General features: G+C 37.4%; 1 protein-coding gene across 4 annotated transcripts in view; it reads left to right on the forward strand.

Annotated features, from left to right (window-relative positions):
* Positions 1 to 20069, forward strand: part of SMAP1 (small ArfGAP 1) — a 192708-nt gene that overhangs the window by 25171 nt on the left and 147468 nt on the right. The window lies entirely within an intron of this gene.

Genomic DNA, 20069 nt, shown 5'->3' on the forward strand with positions numbered 1-20069 from the left:
ATTAGTCCTTTGGACTAATCTTTTCCTTGTATCCTGTTCTCTTCATTAGGGGTGATAATTTCTTGATGTCTGAAATTGCTTTACAATGCTTCAATATAAAAAATGAAGAAAATATTAAAAAAAAATAACAATCGTTGAATGTAGGCAGTGGATTTGTGGGTATTTGCTGTGCTGTTTTCTGTTTTTCCTTTTATATGTAAAAAATAGTGATAATGAAAATTTAAGAAAAAAGATTCAAATTTTATGCCTAAGGGACAAACTCAAAACAAGCTACTAACAAATAAGGGGGATACTTTCAGACTTTAAAAAAGTTCAGTTTGCCTTGGTCTCCATATTCTCTTTTTTCCAGCTAGAGGAATCATATTAATTAACTAGGCTTGACTGACAGTATATATCTGGACATTTATGTAATCTTGTACCGAATGACTTTATTTTTCAACAAATATCAAATATTCTCGACATACTGGAAGTCTGTGTAATCGTACCAAGAGAACTGAAAGTTTTAAAAATTGCTAAACTATTATTGCACAGTGTGATATGCACAGTGTGGTAAAAGAGTAAATTAGTTTTTGGCTCTTTTGGTAGATGCTAATCATTTTAGGATGCTGGATCAGAAAACCAGGGGCCCTGGTTGCACAGTGGTTAAGCTCTTGGCTGCTAATCAAAGGGTCAGCAGTTCGAACCCCACTAGGCACTCCCACGGGAGAAAGATGTGGCAGTCTACTTCCTTAAATAAAGATTTACAGCCTTGAAAAACCTGTGGGGCAGTTCTGCTCTGTCCTGTAGGGTCACTTTGAGAATCCACTCGATAGCAATGGGTGGGATCAGAGAAAGGACGATTATCAACGCAGTGTTTTAATGCTATCTAGCTATTGTTAAGAAAGCATTGGATCTCGGGGAACATCTACCTCAGTTGACATAACATAGTTTATAAAGAAAATGTTCTACATTCTACGTTGGTGAGTAGCATCTGGGGTCGTAAAAGCCTGTGAGCGGCCATCTAAGATACTCCACTGGTCTCACCCCTTCGGGAGCAAGGAAGAATGAAGAAAACTAAAGATACAAGGGAAAGATTAGTCCCAAGGACTAATGGGCCACGTCTATCACAGCCTCTACCATACTGAGTCCAGTACAACTAGATGGTGCCCGGCTACCACCAGTGACTGCTCTGACAGGGATCACAGTAGAGGGTCCTGGACAGAGCTGGAGAAAAAGGTAGAACAAAATTCAAACTCAGAGAAAAAGAACAGACTTACTAGCCTGACAGAAACTGGAGAAACTCCGAGAATATGTCCCCTGGACACCCTTTTAATTCAGTAATGAAGTTTACCCTGAGGTTCACCCTTCAGCCAAAGATCATACAGGTCCATAAAACAAAACGAGACTAAAGGGGCATAACAGCCCAGGGGCAAGGACTAGAAGGTAGGAGGGGACAGGAAAGCTGATAATAGTGAACCCAACATTGAGAAGGGAGAGTGTTGACATGTCGTGGGGTTGTTAACCAATGTCATAAAACAATATGTGTACTAACTGTTTAATGAGAAACTAGTTTGTTCTGTAAACCTTCATCTGAAGTGCAATTAAAAAAAAGTGAAAAAAAAAAAAGCATTTGAAAATGTAGTAACTGATGTTCTTCAAATTTTACTTCTCTAACTGTTTTTCAAGAAGACGTTGAAAAATAACTGTAGCAAACCATGGAAATAAACCAGAACCTCTAATACTAATCATATAAAGTACAATTCAGTATGAAATGGGGCATCTTGGATTTTGTCTGGGGGTTACAGAAGTATTCATTTCATAGATTTTTTTTGAGCACCTGTTATGTATAAGGCATAGTTGCTAATTGCCACAAATTTAAGTTGTATAAAAAGCCAGAAACTAAACCCACTGCTATTGAGTCGATTCCAACTCATAGAGACCCTGTAGGACAGAGTAGAACTGCCCTATAGGGTTTCCAAGGCTGTAAATCTTTATGGAAGCGAACTGCCGCATCTTTCTCCCCTGTAGCAGCTGGTGGGTTGGAACCATTGACCTTTTGGTTAGCAGCCAAGTACTTTAACCACTGCACTGCCAGCACCTCTTCAGTTGTATAAGACCTATGAATCCTGTCCTCAAGGCTCTGTGTTATCCAGGACTTGCCATTGCAGAGGATAGAAACAGAACTAGAATTAACTTAAGCAAAGTAGGAGCCATTGGGTTTTTTTTTTATATCAGAAAAGGCTTGTCCCTCATGGCCTAGTCCTTGAACCTCTTCTCTCTTTTGTCTGTATTCACTCCCTTGCCAGTCTCATACAGTCTGTTGTTTTTGACCAACGTCTGTAAGTTGATGACTCCAGATGTATATTTCTAGGCCAGAAGACTTCTTCCTTGAACTACATACTGGTATATCCAGTTGCGCATGGTGTCCATTCAGCACCTCAAATTAACATGTCTTAACTACATTCTTGATCTTTGTTTTATAAACCTGTTCCTCCAGCAGTCTTTCCTATCTTACTCTGCCCGTTTGCTCAGGCCAAAAACTTTGGTATTGCCCCATGTTAACTCCAGTTGTCTCCCAATTGATCTCCCAGCTTTTATTCTTGCCTGTTCTAATACAGTAGTCAAAGTGATTGTGAAAAATATAAGTCGTCAGATCATGTCATTGCTATGCCTGAAACTCTCCAGTATTTTTTTTTCTCTCAGAGTAAAAGCCAAAGCCCTTACAGTGGCCCACACTGCCCTGCTTGCTCTTGAACATACCAATCATGCTTCTGCCTCAGGGCCTTCACACTGTTGTTCCCTATGCTTGGAATGTTCTTATTCCAGACATAGGTATGGCTGGGTTCCTCACATCCTTTAGTCTTACTCAGATGTGACTTTCTCAGTGAGTCTTTACCCAACTAACTATTTAAAACTGCCCCCATCCAGCTGCCACTCTATCTTCAGATCTTGCTTTGTTTTCTTCATACTATTTCTAACCATCTAAATATACTATATACTTTATTTTGTTAAATATCTGTCTCCCTTTCTGGAATGCAAGCAGTCAGGGATTTTTGTCTTTTTTGTTCAGTGGCTAAGATACTCCTTGGCACATAGGTATTAGGTAAATATTTGCTGAATAAATGAGGGTGGGAAGGAGCATGTTGAGCCCATCTACAAGAGATAAGTAATCACAGTACAATCTGTGTATGAAAAGTTGAATTATCTCAGTGGCCTTAGAAATATTTCATGTAGTGTTTGATGAGGGTAACAATGACTTTGGTGATTCTTTTTATGGAAAATAATACCTAGCTCAGTTCTCCATTTTTAACTTTTTCAGCTTATTCAAAGCTTTAATGCCAGATTTATAAAGGCTGCTGGTTTTGAATGCCTTTGCTTGTTGCCATTGAATCAATTCTGACTCATAGTGAACCATTAGGACAGAATAGAACTGCCCTTTAAGGTTTCCAAGGCTGTAATCTTCATAGGAAGATTGCCACGTCTTTCTCCTGCAGAGCAGCTGGTGAGTTTGAATTGCCAACCTTTCAGTTAGCAGCCTAATGCTTAACCACTGTGCCACCAGGGCTTCTCCAACTTTGGATAGTATAATCATCTGTTCCTTTTGTGTGTTTAGGTTGAAGTTGTTCTAGTAGGGGTTCAGCACAGAAAACAGAAGACTCTAGGTATATTAAGCAAAAATGCTTCAATACAGAAAATTAGGTGCTTATAAAGTCCCTGTAAGGGCTAGAAGAGTAGGCTCCATTCTGAATCTCCAGGAATGACTCCTAGATCACCATAGAACTGACCTGCTACGGAGCCACTACCCCTGAGGCCGTCACTGAAACTGTTGAGTTAAACACCAAGTTAGCTGTGATCCATGATCAGAACGCTACAGCTTTCTCTCAACATCTATAAGCTGGTGACTGGATACTGGAATATGGGGTCTATCTGTCATCTCTTTTACAACCACTTCCCAACACCCAGGAAGTTGGAGAGTAGGCATTTCGTCGTCTTGTCTTTCTGCAGAAAATAGCCAAAAAGGACAGGAAGGTGGTCTCTGCCTCACTTTTGTTTCCAAATATTGAAACAAGTGCAACTAATTGGTAGAAACTATTTTTTATTCAGGCTTCTAGCTACAAAGGAATCTGACAAATAGAGTTTTCAGCTTTCTCTTCTCCCGAATACAAGAAGGCACATGAGAAATAGGATGGAATAGAGGTTAAGTGAGCAAATCAACAGTATCTGCCATGGCTTCTGCATTAGCCAGTTGTATCAGAATGAGTAGAACCATCCACAGATTGACCTGGCAAGAACTGGAAGTCCTCAGGTAGCCATTTTTTTCTGTCTCTGTCTTTGGCTCCCTCTGTATCTCTGGTTCTCTTCAGCATGACTCTCTTCTTTCTATCTTTTGTTGCCTGCTTTATTCTTCACTGACTACTTTCCTTATTTATTCCTTTGCTTGCCCATAGCTCACTAGTGCCTAAATCTATGTGATCCACTATTTGGCTTCCTGTAAGTAGTTGTCTCTTTCTCTAGATCATATTTCGTATTCCTCAGTGAAATGACCTGGCCTAGCCTGGGTCATATGCCCACCTCTGGTAATTTTGTCTTGGAGGCAGGAGGGCTGCCAGAACAGCAGGTAGAGATTCCTTTTCCAGGGTAGAGGGCAGGCAGGTTCTCTAAGAAGGAAGTGTGGCATATCTAGTTAATATACAGGGTTTAGGGGAGGATTTGATTCAAAACACAATAAAAGGGTTAGCTTTGGACAGTAGAAAAAGATAAGGAAGAACATGGATCAGTTTGTGAGGAAGGAGAGTGCGAGGGGCCTGAAGTGTGAGGGAACCATTAGGTGATGAAGTTAGTTGCTAAAAATAAAGGATAGTGGGACATGATAGCATATTTAAGATTATTCCCTGCATAGTATACTTACTAACTTATAAATAATTAAAATTTTAATTTTAAAATAATTTAAAAGTATTTTAAAATAATCTATCCCCTTACTGAAGGGTATTTTTGTTTTCTAACTTTTGTGAGTACAAACTCCCCTGCAGTCAGAGCTCTTAGAGCTAAATCTTTGTGTGCATACTTGTTTCCTCAGGATAAAATCTCACATGTGAAAGGTCTGCGTTAAAGAGTATGCCAGATTAAAGCCTGTTTGATTTGTATTGCCAAGGTTGTTGGGCCTAGTAGTGTACCTTCCTACCACTGGTGTAGAAAGACTGCCTGACCCTCTGCATCCAAGCTGTCACTGGACACTAATATATATATTTTTAAACCTTCCTAATAATTGGTGAAAATGGTATCATGCTGTTTTATTTTCTTTTATTAAAAATATTGTGTTTTAGGTGAAAGTTTACAGAGCAAATAACTTTCTCATTCAACAAATAGTACACGAAGTATTCCATGACATTTGTTGCAGTCCCCACACAGTGTTAGCAATCTCCTCATTTCCGCCCTGGATTCCCTGTTTCCTTTTTTCTGGTTTTCTTACCCCTTCCTGCCTTCTGATCTTTACTTTTGGGCAAATATTGCCCTTCTGATCTCATAAAATTGTTTGCTCTACAGTGCACATTTGTTTTGGTTGTTACTGTTTATAAGTCTGTCTATTGCTTGGTTGGAAGGTGATTTTCTGGAATGGCTGCAGTTCCAAGTCAGAGGGGTGTCTTAGGGCCATAGTCTTGGGGATTCCTCCAGTCGCTATCAGCCCTGTAAGTCTAGTCTCTTTTTTTTATGAATTTTTTTTTGTTCTACATTTTTCTCCTGCTCTGTCTGGGACCCTCTATTGTGATTCTGGTCACAGCAGTCAGTAGTGGTAGCTGGGCACCATCTAGTTCTTCTGGTCTCAAGGTCATGTAGGCTGTGGCACATGTGGTCCGTTAGTCTTTTGGACTAATTGTCCCTGTCATGGTTTGAATTATGTCCCCCCCAAAAATGTGTGTATCAATTTGGCTGGGCCATGATTCCCAGAATTGTGTGGTTGTCCTCCATTTTGTGATCGTAATTTTATGTTAAAGAGGATTAGGATGGGATTATATAACATCCTTACTAAGGTCACATCCCTGATCCAGTGTAAAGGGAGTTTCCCTGGGGTGTGGCCTGCACCACCTTTTATCTTACAAGAGATAAAAGGAAAGGGAAGCAAGCAGTGAATGGGGGACCTCATACCACCATGAAAGCAGTGCCGGGAGCAGAGTGCGTCTTTTGGACCTGGGGTCTCTGCGTGGAGAAGCTCCTAGTCCGGGGGAACATGGATGAGAAGGCTGACAGAGAGAGCCTTCCCCTGGAGCTGACACCCTGAATTTGGACTTTCAGCCTACTTTACTGTGAGGAAATAAACTTCTCTTTGTTAAAGCCATCCACTTGTGGCATTTCTTTTAGAGCATTACTAGATGACTGAGACAGTCCCTTTAGTCTTTGGTTTTCTTCACTCTTTTTTACTCTGGATGGGAAGAGACAACTAGTATCTTAGATGGCTGCTTGCTAGCTTTTAAGACGCCAGACGCTACTCACCAAAGATACAGAATATTGTTTTTATGGACTGTTACGTGAAATGGCATAGATGTCCCCTGAGTCTGTGGTCCTTAGCTTTCAAGTCTAGTATCTTCATCCCGGGAGGTGTTTGGTTGTGCATAAGACATGTCCATGACTGTACCCCTTGTGTGTTCTGTTGTCTATATTAGTATATGTGCAACATCTGCAAATACGTACGTAGAGATACCCACAACCTATCTATAGCTGCAGGTGAATGCAGTCCCCTAAACCCTCCCACACCTCTTTAACATACTTATCTACTTATGTATCCCTTCATAAATTATTGTTTAATACTGTTGTTGGAGGATTGTCTGTGCTATAGTTGATCTTTGTTCTTATGTTCTTTTCAGCATCTTCCTTTGCCTTTGTCATGTTGATTTCCCACATATTGTTTATTACTTTTCCCTTCACCAGTATTACCATTTGTCATCTATCTAGTAATTTACCCTCCCTTCCACTCCTGTCCCTGCTAACCATCAAAGAATATTTTTTTCTGCGTGTAAACCTTGTTTGTTTAAAATAATACTGGTCTTGTACAATATTTGTCCCTTTGTGGATTGGCTTATTTCACTCAGCATAAAAAGTCCTCCAGATTTATCCATGTTTTGCAGATTCATTGTTATTCTTTATCATTGCGTAGTATTCCATTGTGTGTATGTACCACAGTTTGTTTATCCATTCATCTGTTGATGGACACTTAGGTTGTTTTCCATCTGTTTGCTGTTGTAAATAATGTTGCGGTGAACATGGTAGTGCATGTATCTATTCATTTCACAGCTCTTATTTCTCTAGGGTATATACCTAGGAATGGGATTGCTGGATCATATGGTATTTCTGTTTCTAGCTTTTTAAAGTAGCACCATATCGCTTTCCATGGTGGTTGTACCACCAGCAATGTATAAGAGTTCCAGTCTCCCCACAACCTCACCAGCATTTGTTGTTTCTTTTTTTTGATTAGTGCTGTTGATGTTGGGGTGAGATAGTATCTTACTGTAGTTTTAATTTGTGTTTCTCTATTGATTAACGTCCGCAAACATTTCTTCATATGTTTGTTAGCTGGCTGAATGTCTGCTTTGGAGAAGTGTCTGTTCATGTCCTTTGCCCACTTTTCAATTGAATTGTGTGTCTTTTGTTGCTTAGATATTGAAATTTTCTATTTATTTTGGAGATTAAGTCCTTGTCGGATATGTTGTAGCAGAAAAAATTTTCCCAGTCTGTAGGTTCTCTTTTTACTCTCTTGGAGAAGTCTTTTGATGAGCCTAAGTGTTTAATTTTTAGGAGGTCCCATTCATCTGGTTTATCTTCTGCTGTTTGTGCATTTTTAATTATGGTTGTTATACTATTTATGCCATATATTAGGGCCCCTAGGGCTGTCCCTATTTTTTCTTCCATTGTCTTTATGGTTTTAGGTTTTACATTAAGGTCTTTGATCCATTCTGAGTTAGTTTTTTCTGTATGATGTAAGGTATGGGTCCTGTTTCATTTTTCTGCAGATATCCAGTTTTGCCAGCATCATTTGTTAAAGAGACTGTCTCTTCCCCCATTTAATGGACTTTGGCCCTTTGTCGAAAATCATCTGTTCATAGGTGGATGGATATTTTCTTAATACTCTTAAGGTTGAACATTTTAATATGCTTACTGGTCATTTATATTTTATGATTTGCTTCTTTGTGTTTTGAGGAAAGGGCTTGGCTTTCCTTTCCACATTTTCCTGTTGACCAGTCATTGCTACCTTTGGACCATGAGAGTACAAAATTCCAGGCAACATTTATCCCTCTGGGTATGGTGGTAGGTTACCACTATTCACCCTTAGATTCCATAAGGCTGTCAATAAGTGATGGTTGAGCTTTTTGGAAAGATTGCCAGATATTTTTAATAACTATAGAATTACAGAAAATTTAGAGATAGAAGGAACCTTCTGGTATCTGGTCTAATCTCATATTAGAAAGAGGAAACAGGCCAAGAGAGGTTAAATGACTTGCTTAAAACATATAACTGTGATAGAACGTGGGATTGGACCCAAGTCTTCTGGAAACCTATCTGTGTATTGCTCTGTCAGCCCACAAAGAGCGTGTTATCCTTGACCTTTGCAAAGGGTTACACTCACCTTTTTAATATCTTCAAATTTAGCCATTGTACATAGTGAGAAGGGAGGTAAATTCTGGGTTTTTATGCTTAACCAAACCATATCTGTATAATGGCAGCATATTAAGAAAAAATTAGTAATCAGAGCGAGCAGTGATTACATACTAAATATTTTATTATGTTTATTCAAACACAGATTTGGCAATAATGTAAACATCTTCCAAAATTTGGAATGCTGTTTGGTGTCTGCAGTGTTAATCTAAGAGCAAATATTATTTTATGAAATCTGTAAATAGTGTGGAGAATAGTTTAAAGAGAGAGGTATTTATAATATTGGATATCTTTGTGCTTGAGAGAATAACTTTGCAGACGGAAACCACTAGAACATTTGTGAAGGTGTTTTTTTTTTTTTTTTAAAAAAGGAAGGCTCTAAATGTGCTGGTTTACACTTTGGAACTTTTTAAGTTGAATTTTCAAATGATGCTAAATCACCTGGATAAGTGTTTAGGACATTCGAATGAAGTGAGGACTATTGATTCTTAAAATTAAACCTCATTTCATTTTTTCCTTTTATGTTGTACCAACCTGATGATCAGTGAATCCTTAAATGATTGCCAGAGTTTAATTTCTTTGCAAAAGTAAACTAACATTTGAAAAACAGCAGAGGAATGCAGTATTATTTGTAGATTTTATTAGTGTCCTAAAATCCACTGAGGACAACGAACAACAAAAAAGAGTCCTCTAAATTTTTCAGTGTTCTTATGATATTTCCAATTTACTTGCATGTTTCTTCCTTCTTCCCAAGTGTAAGGGGACATATAGTTAAAAAAAAAAGGTTATATAATATATGATCATTTTTCTTCTGTGGTATTCTTCCCCCAATTGACTGTAGGTTGGTAGATTTCATTGGTCTGAATTCCTCTGTTATCCTTGAGAGACAAAATTGTTCTATAGCTAAAAACATGGCCTTTACAGTCTGACTACTCTGGGTTAGAATTTCAGCTCTTCCACTGTTTTGGAAGAAGTACAGCCAGAATGCTCCTTAGAAGCGAGGATGGCAAGTCTTGTCTCATGTTCTTTGGACATGTTATCAGAAGGAATCAGTCCCTCGAGAAGGACATCATACTCGGTAAAGTAGAGGGTCAGCAAAAGAGAGGAAGACCCTCAGTGAGCTGGATTGACACAGTGGCTGCAACAGTGGGCTCAAGCATAGCAATGATTGTGAGGATGGCACAGGACCGGGCAGTGTTTTGTTCTGTTGTACATATGGTTGCTGTGAGTTGGACCAACTCGACGGCACCTAATAATAATAAAACCTCTGGCTCTGTGATTTTTTTTCTTTTTCATCTCCTTCTTCCTTCTCTTTCTGCTTTCCTTCATTTTGGTGGGGTGTGGTATTTAAACTTAGAAAGCATTTAAACTTTCTGTGCCTCAGTGTCCTTACAAGTAAAATGGTGATACCTGTATCACAGTGTTGTGAAGATTAATTGAGCTTGTGAAGTCCTTAGCATAATGTCTGGCACAGGTAAGGGTTTGATAATTATGTCAGGTCTTAGTTTTTTGAGCACTCAGTCATTTCTTTGCAGGAAGCATTTGTGAATTACATTTTGTTTGGTAAATAGTATTAGTAGATTCTTCAGACTAGACCAGCAGAAGAGTACTTTATGGAAAACTCAGGAAAAGAAACATTATATTTAATTTATTTCAACTCTTTTATCTGCTGGTTCACTAGAGCAGGCATTAGTGATATAAAAGGTATACAACAGAAGCCCTGCCCTGCCCCGCCCCTTAGGAGCTTTTCTTTAAGGAGACAAGCAGTCTGTAAGCACAAAGAGTATATTCTGGGCACCTGTGTAGAAAGCGTAGTGCAAGCAGTAAGTATTAAAGAAGTTCAGAGAAAGTAAAAATCATCAAGAGCTTGGGGTTGAGGAAGCTTAGTAAAAGAGATAGTTATTGAGGAAGAGGAGAACTAAATTTAGAGAAGAGTGGCAACGGTATTCCAGATAGGTAGAACTTGGTAAGCAGATTTGTGCAAATACTTAGTACACATTCTTTGCATATTCTTGGAGGCACGTGTAGTACTAGGCAGAAATTTTGGACAGAGGATAGATAGAGGATAGATAAGAGGGTGATTGTTGATTTGGGAGTCATCTGTATAGAAGGGTTTGCTCTAGCCTTATGTGTGGATTAGACACTTGCAGATTAAGAGAGCAGATGACCAAGATTAAATAGATGTATGGGAAACTGCAAGGAAAACCAGAATAGAGAAGCCTCAGAAGAGAGTTTTGAGAAAAAGGGGGTATAATCAGGAAAATCGAACGCAATAGGGAGATAATAATTAAAAAAAAAGAAAACCAAACCGAACCTGTTGCCGCTGAGTTGATTCCAGCTTCTAGTGACCCAATAGGACAGAGTAGAACCACCCCATAGGGTTTCCAAGGTGCGGCTGGTGGATTTGAACTGCCGACCTTTTGGTTAGCAGCCAGGCTCTTAAACACTGCACCACCAAGGCTCCAGGGAGATAGATAATAGGGACTTAGAAAAAACCATTTGATTTTGTATTTTTTGGTAGACACTGGAACTTTTTTTTCTATGCTGTTGGTGAAGGATCTTTTTTTAACCTGCTGAGAGTAATGAGATTCAAGAAAGTGAATCTACAGTAGGTTGTCACCATTTCTCAAGTTTTCTTAGGCAATCCTTTGCAGTTTTTTTTAGCATCTTTGCTGAATTTCATTGCTTGTTCTGTGTTCTGTTTAGTTTACTTTGAAACAAATGCTTATTTTCCCACTTTCCAATTTGACAATTATCATACTGTATAAGGAAAAATTGTTTGGAATTTTGAAATTTAATTTGCAGCCCAAGTAATGTTGTTAATATATATGTAAATAGACCTGGAAGTAAGGCTTGACTGACATTTTGTCAGAGTTATTTTTATTTGAGAGTTTATAGTTACCTTTTGAATAAATTGAGAAGATTAAGAAAAGCTGGTTCCTGGGGGAATCTATCAGTTTATTTGGAAAAAATATGCATTTCATTCTAGCACATTTTCTCCCTTACCTTCAAGAAGTACAGTTTCTTTCGTGTAAATGAATATACTAGTGTTTTTTTAGTACAATTGGACTTAACCATTTGAATATGGTGTAAGTGGTATTTATAACATATATCTGCCCTCTGCTGGTGAACATGCATTATTGCTGTTAGAAACTCAGTAACTTCAGTAATTTCTTTGAATGAAATAATCTGTAATTTCAAGAGTGGTCATAAAATCAAAATTGGAAAAAGTACTGTAATCATTTAAAAGGAATATATTCTCTTTGCTGAGTGTGATTTCCTATTATTTGTCTAGTTACTACTTTTGAGATAATAACTTTCTAATCCCAAGTGTTTGAGGCACTCTTTTAAATGTAATGTGTAAGTATAGGTGGGGTCTACTTCCGTGAGTGAGGAACCTGACTGAGGCTCTGATTCTGCACCTGATTCCTTCCTTCTAAAGCTGAAAGAAGTCTCAAGGAGCAGACTGTATATTCTAATAGAGTGCAACTCTGTACTAAGATGGTCTAATTCCTGAATTTTGGCCCACCCATTTGTGACCTATGTGACTTTAGCAAGATAATTTGCCCCTCTTAGAAATGAGTATACCTGCCTTCCTGCTTCTTGGTTTGACACAAATGAAATGTATAAAGGAAGATGCTTTGTGAACTATAAAACTTCACAGATAACATCTCTGAAATTCCCTTCTGTTGTTGTAGTCTTCACATCCATGCTGCACAGTCGTTGCCTGCTGCTCTCAGAAACATTTGTATCACCCACTAAGCCTTTATAGAATTGAGGACAGTTTTCTAATTTATTAGGCCTAAAACTCTGAAATGTACCCAGAAATTATTTATTTGAAACATAATTTTAACAAGCTTGCTTTTTCAGTTTGTTACTTCACAACAAAGGAGAAGCACAAGTTGGGGCTGGAAGGATGGGGAAACAGTGGAGAGACCATCAGAGGGTGACACAGTGTGATAGCAAAGGGGGAACATAACTTCACCAATCAAATGAGGGTGTCTTAATTTTGAAGGTAGTTCTGCAGTTTCTTAATGTGCCTTGTTGTCATTAGTTGCTGTCAAGTCGATTCCAACTCATGGCAGCCCCATGTGTGCAGAGTAGAACTGCTCCATAGGGTTTTAAAGGCTTTGAACTTTTGGAAGCAAACCATCAGGCCTGTCCCCCAAGGCATCTGTAGGTGGGTTCAAACCTTTCATCTAGTAGTCAGGTGCTTAACTGTTTGTGCCTCCCAAGGACTTCAGGGTCTAAACATACCTAAACTTTTATTTTAAACGAATATGGAATGTTACAGAATTTTAAGCAACTTTAACAAAACTGACCTTCATATTCATTAACCAAGGCTATGTAAAAAACATAAAGATAAATTATAGGCTCAAATGTCCAGTGTTTATGAAAGCATTGGTTTTTTTTAGTGATTTTTCTAAACTGTTTTTGAAGTTTGTATTCTCTGTCATGTGTGGTCTCTGAAGTCTGCGTTCTTTCCGTTTGAGTTCAGCTAGTGTTTTACAGAGATTTCCTTGAACGCCAAGAACCAAAAAGAAAAAGATAGATAGAAAGAAAAAAGGAAGGAAAAGACAGAAAAAACAAAGCAGAGGAACAAAACCCAGCCCCTGTCCCAGTCTTTGCAGATTGTCTGTGTCCTGAGGTAGTCCTTCAGTGCTCAGCCAGATCGTTTACAACATTGCTTTAGCCTTCACTGAGTCTAGAGATCAGCGAGAGGTGAAAGCTTAGGACCATTTTTTAAATGTGTATCCCACCCTAGGCATGCTTGTGGCTCATGAAATTCCTCAGTGTACATAGTTTTTTTTGAGTGCTAATTTCCCAAAGAAGCTCTTTGTAGATTTTCCTGCCAGGCTTTTGGTGCTCCTACCGTTTGCCTCGGTTTTAATCTTTTACCCCAGGCGGCTGTGTATTTGCCTTAGAGTGTTTTCAGGAAACGCCCTCTGCTATTCCACCAAATGAATTAGGCAAAACAATGACAAGTGCTTTGTCTCAGTTCTTTGGGTATCCCCCATACAGGTTAGAACCAACAAACACTTCTTGAGGATAAGGTCTACTGTTCCCTCTGGAATCAGGGACCAGCATCTCACACCAAGAACATGGCTGCTGTTTTCAAGAATGCCCCTGAGCTGGGGTGCAAGGTAGGACCAGCGCAAGTAAGAAATGCCACAAAGCTTTCCTACCATTTTTAAGTTGCCTTTTTCTTGATTTTGTGTTCACTTGGTTGCTGTGAACCTTTGACTGTTTTCCAGAGTTCTGATAAAGCTGATTCTGACAGTTTTTGCTTGATTTTTTTTCTATGTTTCCTTGGAGGGATGGGTCCTTGGAGCTACCTATGCCACAATTTTAAGTAATGTCACTTCTCAGTACACGTAGTCCCTGACTTAACGACATATTCGAGTTACGACGAACTACACTTAACAACTGTCCTTTTTTGGGGGGCGGGGTACATCTATCGTTAGTACTAATACTATATACAGTGTTACACTACATAATTTGCTGATATCATTTTCAGATGTTCACTTGCAGATGTTCGAAGATTGGATTTATAAAGATACTGATAATAAAAGGCAATAATAATGAAAAAAAAAACCTAAGTATTTGACTTATGTCAGAACCAACTTACGACGAATTTGTAGGAGCAGAACCCCATTGTAAGTCGGGGACTACCTGTATAATATTTTAATAGAAAAAGAAGTATGAAAATGAAATTACTCTTCTTTCAAGCCTTGTCTTTTTTTTTTTTCCCCCTGAAATTTAAACTTTTCCTAGGCTCTTTGAAGAGAATAGTTATATTTAAGTTTATTTAGAACATCTATCTTCATGTAATACTGGCTTTTATAGTTACTAACACAACATAGGAGAGAATGACAGAATTATTAACGTTGCTGTTCCGATGAAAGCCTGACACTGCAGACTAAATTATGTAAAACAGGTTAATCTGCCAAATAAATCCTCCCCATTCTCTGAAGACTAAATTTATAGAGGACATTGCATATGATGTGTCTTTTATATATAAATTTGATGTTACTTCATTGACTGCTGATATCACAGATTTTTTCAAGTTCAGTGAAAGCATTTGATTATACTCTCCAGCATATTATTAAAACTGTCCATGTTTCAAAGATAATCTCATTCTGTTTTATACTGTTGAAAACATCTGTTTACATAATTATCTCTTACTACTTGCAAGCTGGTACAGAATTTAGCTTAGTCTTTGTATTTATTTTTCATACTAAAAATGTAAACAGGGCTAATATATTCCAAAGGGATATTTGTTTAAATTGATATATCAGTGTTACATTGGCTTATTACTGATATCAAAAGCATGAAATGAAGTTGGTCAGCTATCTCCATTATTTGTGAACTTGAAAGACAAGAAAGTAGTTGAAGTCTACAGCTAATTCAGAATCTTACTTTAGCCAGCAATTTTTCCTTTTCCTTATATCAAGGTTTTTTTTTTTTGAAGGCAGCAGTTCTAACATATAGAGGCATTAATTATTTAGATTTTTTTTTTTAAAAGTTGGAATTAATTGAGCAGGCATCTAAGAAAATAGCAAGTTACTTTTTGTTAATGTGCAGTTAGTAAACTTAGGCCTGAACTCTGAATAAGTTGACTGTTTATTGATTATATATTTTTTCTTAAACTTTGATTTTATTCATTTCACTGGTGTGTTCAAAACTCTTCAGTGACTTCTTATTGCTAATAGAATTAAGGGAAACCCTGGTGGCATAGCGGTTAAGAGCTAAGGCTGCTAACCGAAAGGTCGGCAGTTCAAATCCACCAGATGCTCCTTTGAAACCCTATGGGGCCGGTCTACTCTGTCCTGTAGGGTCAATATGAGTCAGAATTGACTCGATGGCAATGGGTTTGGGTTGTGGTTTAATAATATTAAGACTGATTTTTTAAATTTTTTCATTTTTGAGAATATATACAGCAAAAACATACACCAGTTCAGCTGTTTCCGCTTTTATACTTCAGTGACATTGATTACATTTTTTGAATTGTGCACCCATTCTCACTCTCCTTTACTGAGTTGTACCTCCACCATTAACATAAAGTCACCGCCCCCTAAGGTTCCTATCTAAGCTTTTGAGTTGCTGTTGTCACGTTGATCCCATATAGACAGTTCTTAAAAGAGCATAATGGTATTAAAACAAATTTGGGAGTCAAGGCTCTCTGCTGTCTTCAGCCTATATTTTCACTGTTGGTACTCTCCTTTGCTTTATATTAGAATTAGATACATCTTGCTGTTCACCAAACATACTGTGTTTCTGCCTCTACGTGTGTGCATGAGTTAACGTACTGGAATAGCCTCTGTGTCTGTGTACTTGCTCGTTCCTCTGTCTAGAATCCTCTTTCCGCAGATTTCTGCATAGCTGACTCCTCCCTGCTTTAGTGCTCTGCTCAGATGCCACTTTATCAGTGTGGTGTTCCCTGATCACTGTATTTAAAACAGCATTTCATTCCCCCCACACACACTTCTATTCTCCTTATCCCCTTAAATTTTTTTTTCTCCATAGCATTTATCGCCATCTGGTATCTTATATATTTTATAACTTGCTTGTATGTCTATCTTGCTCTGCTCGGATGTATAGTAAATGTGGGCAGTGATTTTAATGTTTATTTCCCTGCCTGGATCCCAGCACCTAGAATATTCTTGGCACATAGTATGTATTTAGCACATTTTTGATGACTGAGTCAATGAATGAATGAATAAACAATTAACATCTGAGTCTTTTCTGCTCCTCTGAATTGTGTCCATCTTTCAGGCCCAGTTCAACGTTATGCTGCATTCATGAAGCTGCCTTTGAATGAAGCAGTCTCCAGTTACTTCAGCTCATCATGATCTTTTCTGCCTTTGATCTCTTGACATTTTCATATCAGTATAAGAAATAATTTTCTATAAAACGTAATTGCACAGGATTGGGGTGGAACATCTTATTACCTGAAATATTTAGGGAGTCATAGAATGGCCTTGTCAGTAAAGGGGAGGGGAGTTGATATATATATATACAGCACTCTTACTATGTGCCTAGATGCTTATATATTTCATATACTTTAATTTTAAAGGATCCTGCAAGGTGTAGGGAGCCCTGGTGGTACAGTGGTTAAGAGCTTGGCTGCTAACCAAAAGGTTGGCAGTTCAAATCCACCAGCTGCTCCTTGGAAACCCTATGGGGTGGTTCTGCTCTGTCCCATAGATAGGTTCACTATGAACTGGAATAGATTCGACCTTAATGAGTTTGGTTTGTTTTTTTGGTACAGGGTGTAGATGAATTCTCTGTATTTTGTAATTGTGGAAACTTAGGTTTAGAGAGATCAGATAATTCGCCTACAGTTCCATAGTCATAAGTGTCTGATTTGTTTTTCTTTGTAGAAGAGCTGTTCTGCATTCAGTGGACGACTACTTTGTGAACTTAAGATCCATTGCAGTCCTGTGTAGTATGGCAGTTTGGCATTTCTACCAAGGAATGAAGACCTGAATGGGGCAGAGTGACAGCACATGGTTAGGAAGGGAGGAAAGTTTTGGATAATGGGACAGTTAGAAACACTGAAAGGGAGAGAGAGGTACCGAACTTTCGAACTTTATCATTCTTGGCCTGGTGGTAGGTCAAGATTTTGACAACAAAGTTGGTGGCTCTTAATTTGATTTGCTTAAGAAACATTTATTGCTGGGGTTTATTGTTTTGGTTTTACTTTTTATATAATCTAAGTCTTCTTACTTACATTTTGAAATAAAAAGTCTTAACTGTTAGGCCAGTTTTCAGAGGATGATAGCTACCAAGAGCTTAGTGTCAGACATTGTATTCTGTGTACATTATCTCATTTAATGTTTCCTACAACCATTACCATCTAGTTTCTATTTTTAGCACCATTTTACAGATAAGAAAACTAAAGCTTAGGGAGGGTGTCCAAAGTCACACAACAGGGAAGTGGTAGAGTTAACATATGAACTTGAAATTGTCTGACTGCAGGGCCCATGCTTTTTGAGCAGTGGCCTGAAACATTTTTGTCTCTGAGCCATATGGAGGAAAAAAAGTTTACATGGTGACTCAATACATACATATGTACGTATGCGCATACATACATATGACTGAAAGAAATGTTTCTTGGGCATTACTCTTACTGCAGTGTTGCACACTGTTCTGTTCTCTTTGCCCCAGATTAGATTGTATAACCTATAATCGGTCATTATCCGCAGTTTGAAAAATTCTCTTAACTCTGACTTCATACAACACTAACTCAATTTTGGCTTTCTTTATTTCATATCTCTTATTCTTGTGCCTGCTTTTTAAAATCTAACTACCAATTTGTATTCTGGCAGCAAAAAAAAAAAAAAAAAAAATTAGTTTTATAGTAAAAAAAAAAAAAGTAGTAGTTCTTTTTCCCCAAAGTAGATTTCCATTTTATTTTAAAACCAGTAAACTAATTCCTTCTTTTTAATGAAGATCTTATTTATTAACATTGCATTTTTTGAGCTTTATTTTTCTCATAGTTTCATGTGGATTAGAGATAGTGTGTTAATCTGTTGCTTAGAGATATTTTTATCTGACAGCTCAGTAGATGATCTGGTAAATCACTATGAGTAGCTTAAAATACTGGTTAAAGAGTTGAAGTAGTTTCATATTATTGGTCAAATTGTAATGGCTGTTACTCTCTTTGCTTTTCTGTACACTTGAAATAATTTCAAAATTAAAAAAACTATATAGCCATATCTAATTATATTTAGTAAGTGTCTCTGGGTGGCACAAACAGGTAAGCCTTCCACTAGTAGTTGAAAGGTTGGTGGTGCACACCTAACCCAGAAGAAGCTCAGAAGACAGGCCTGGTGGTCTGCTTCTGTAAGGTCACAACCTTGAAAACCCTATGGAGCACAATTCTGCTCTGACACACGTGGGGTCACCATGAGTCGGAATCCACTCGATGACAACTAACAACATTTGTATTTAATAAATGTCCTTAAACAAATGGGGACAAAAACAACAACAACTTATTTTACCAGTAGGTGGCGCTCAGTATTAATCCAAATTAAGATGCCTACACCATTTTCTAAATTACTTTATGTTACAAGTAATGTCAGAATTTTGGCATGAATGTATAATCAAATAATAGTGGGATCTAGAATTCAGGAATAAAGAAAAAGTGGCATGATTTAGTTGCTAATGTATAGGCCCAGGGTATAGTAAGTAAACCAGTAGAAAATATAGTTTCTGGAATTTAATCATCAATAATACCAGCATAAAATTTAATATAGGAATATAGCTGTTTTCTATATTGCCAGATATGTTTGTCTTTCCTTGTTGTTTGCGATTTTCCTATGATCTTACAAATAGTGGTTTTTGTTTCTAAACTACTTTTGACATATCGGTTTCTTTTGTTACTTTTGTGTCTTATAGGTTAGTTCTGATATTATCAGGTAACTTTAAGTAACTGTTCTAATTATGTTGTACTGGATTTGGATTTATGGTGCTTTGTCATATTTTTTATCACATAAACAATGTAACATTTGAGCTTGATTTCAACATAAGCTTAAAGTGAATAAAATTAAGGTAAACAGTTTTAACTTAAGATGAATGAAATTCGTTTCATCTCTGATTGTATCTACTTCTAGCCACTATCTAGAATTTTATGAATTGCCTATAAAAAAAGCATGTGATTTATTATTTTGATAACAAAGGATGTTGAACTTAAATTAACAATGCTAAATAAAAATATTATCCTCGTTTGACAATTTGTTTTTAAGTTAAAAGGAGTAAGAAGGTGGAATTGTGTTGAAAGTCAATTCTAAAAGCCACTGAAAGTATGATCTTATTTGCCTCTTACTATTACTGCTTTGGCCAAAACAAAACAAAATACTTAGTTTTTAAAAATTAACTATTTTGGCATTAAAAAAAAAAAAAACTTGAAATAGATGTTTGAAACCTAAAGTTAAAGACATATTAATCTAACACATTTTCAAATCAGATTTTTGGTGAATTAGTTTCTGGATGTACCTAATTCAAATAGAACTAGAACTGTTTATTAAAACAAACTGTACTAGGGTAGTATCTTTGGAGATTGATACTCATTTTTCCTGTGTCTGTCCTCTTAAAAGATTAAGCAATTAGTTGGAGATTTTAGAAAATAATATGAATTTCAGTAAGTTTATCTTACATATCTATTTTAGTGTTCATGGGGAATGGAAAATTTATGTGAATTATCACAGTGATTTCACAGCAAATTTTATAAAACAATAACTAACATAGGCTATTTTGTTAATGCTTCCCTCCCTGCAAACTCCTTTTCCAATATTTCTTATTTTTCTTGGTCCTTGATGAAACCAAGGTAGATAAATATAGTCTTTTTTGTTTCCAACTTAAAAATTTCTTTCTTTAATTGTAGCTGGGTACGTGTGTGTGTGTGTGTGTGGGTGGGTGTGTGTGGGTGGGTGTCTGTG

This window comes from Trichechus manatus, unplaced genomic scaffold, assembly GCF_000243295.1.
Source record: "Trichechus manatus latirostris isolate Lorelei unplaced genomic scaffold, TriManLat1.0 scaffold00083, whole genome shotgun sequence".
NCBI lineage: Eukaryota > Metazoa > Chordata > Mammalia > Sirenia > Trichechidae > Trichechus > Trichechus manatus.